Below are 2,430 nucleotides of genomic sequence, written 5' to 3'. Positions count from 1 at the left end.
TCATCCCGCGCTACCCAATCACAGCGCAGCGTCATCCCGCGCTACCCAATCACAGCGCAGCGTCATCCCGCGCTACCCAATCACAGCGCAGCGTCATCCCGCGCTACCCAATCACAGCGCAGCGTCATCCCGCGCTACCCAATCACAGCGCAGCGTCATCCCGCGCTACCCAATCACAGCGCAGCGTCATCCCTCGCTACCCAATCACAGCTACCCAATCACAGCGCAGAATCATCCCGCGCTACCCAATCACAGCGCAGCATCATCCTGTCATACCCAATCACAGCGCATCTGCTGTCGTGTTAGTTTATATCAGTTTAAATGTACTTAGAAATTTTATTTAATAATGCTCATTAATATTGAAGAAAAAAAATTTCTCGCATGGCAGTGTTTTTGCTGTAGTTGCTGTAAAATGTGAAATTTCAAAGAATTAAAAAAAACAATCATTTAATGAAAAGGGGGTAAATTTAGTACAAACATAGTAAAACATGGTAAAAGCTTTGAAAATTTTGCACATTCACTCATTAATGAGAATTTACTGATGAGATATATTGCTTTTTTTTAGCTGAAAAAAGAAAAGAAATTGACTGTTATAAGCTTGTGTTTTGCCGAAGTTAAATCTAGTTTTTAATGCGTTATTCCCATTCTCTCTCCGCAGACGGAATGGACAGAACGTCGACCATCTGAGAACTGGACCTGAAAGAACACTGCGCTCCAGCACACACACGCAAACAACACCGTCACTACAGACCACACACGACTAACTGTGTATACCTTCTCTAATATTTTTCTACTTTATTGTACTTAACTAAGTTTATTATAAAGGAAATACATAAACTATTATATCGCGGAAGGGAGATCAAGGATAAGGAACGATGGTGCTTCTGGTCTAAGTAGCCGCTCGTTTACATCACTTCCTGCATGACCTCTCACCCCCACGACGGACTTCCTCCTGTGCTTTTCTGTGTTGGGACGGCAGGTTTAAAGCGGAGAGTTGAGGCGTCCCTGTGTTTATCTGTTATGATGCGGTCTTATTTCTGTCCAGGTACATGCGGTTTCTTAGCACTTATCCGTGAGATGTTTACCAGGCGTCACTACAGCCGTGAGCGTGTCCTGAGTTTGTAAATACACAGGTATAGGCAAATCAGAATATGACCCGAGAGACTTTATCCAAATGATTTTTATACGCAGATCTATGAAGTAAAGACACGAGATCGAGCTGTGCTCGTCTGTTGCTCCGCCCCTCCGTGACTGACAGGGACGTCAGCCAATGACAGACTCCGCCTCCTACCGACTGATGCAAAAACCCACCAATCAGATTCCATTTCATCATCGTCGTCGTCAGCTTTGATTTCCTCCTGTCGTAACAGAATCTCAGCGGTGCTTCTAAACGGCAGGTTTCTGTGGATTCATTTGTGGTGTGTTTTCTCTTTGAATGGTACAGTCTGTGAAAACCCCATTCAGCCTTACGGAGCATCAGAGCGCTGTGTGTGTGTGTTTTATACGTCTCTCCGACGCTGCTCTATGTCTAGTAAAACTGTATTGACTGAAAAACAGGCTTGTTTGCTTTATTTGTGTAATGATTCAGTCGGTTGCGTCACTGCCGTCTGTTTGTAGAGCTGAAACCGCTCGAGAACACGTCCTGCTCACATCACTCTAAAATCACGAAAATAAATACTTTTCATAAAGAAAAGGAAGCCCGTTTTCTGTAGAAACTTGTTTCTGCCATGGCATAAAAAAATGAAAAGGTAATTGCAACTTTTTATCTCACAATTCTGACTTTTCTCCAGTTTATATCTGAGAACAAAAATCAGAATTGCGATATATAAACTCCTAATTGCTTGCAAGTCTAAATATAAACTGTGAGCCAGACGGATCTTCTGCGTTTGGTTCGGCTGACCGTGTCTGTGGACGTTCATCCGTCTCAGTCGCTCAGGATCTCATCACACTATGCAACCGCTTCAGTCTGACGTGTTTGTCCTCCATCCCCTTCATTCAGAGCGCAGCACAGTCTCGTGTGCTTACCATCAGTGAGCGAGCGACCAGAGTCAGCAGCTGGAGTCTGGTGTTTTATCTGTGTGCGGAACAGCCTGGCGCTGCTTCACACTGCAGCTCTCTGTCTTAATCGATTGCTTCATTAACGTGGGTCATAACGGGGTCAGGAACCCTTGGAGGAAGCTGAACTTCCTCTGCATCCATGTGGGGAAGAGAAGCTTTACTGGAGGGAATCATTCCAAAGATGTGAGCTCTCTGTCCTTCTGTCTTTCTCCCGGTGAGACCTCCGACTGTGAACCTCGGTACAGGTGAAAGGTGCTTGGCATGAGATATTATTATTGTTATTATTAATTCTGACATCTCTGACATCTGGAGTGATGGGACTTGTGTGTGTTGCTCTGTTTGGTTCAATTCTTCTAATATGCTTCTTATGCT

Source organism: Sinocyclocheilus rhinocerous, unplaced genomic scaffold, assembly GCF_001515625.1.
Source record: "Sinocyclocheilus rhinocerous isolate Xijiao unplaced genomic scaffold, SAMN03320098_v1.1 scaffold867, whole genome shotgun sequence".
NCBI lineage: Eukaryota > Metazoa > Chordata > Actinopteri > Cypriniformes > Cyprinidae > Sinocyclocheilus > Sinocyclocheilus rhinocerous.
The sequence above is the reverse complement of the archived record's forward strand: the minus strand, read 5'-3'. Positions refer to the sequence as shown.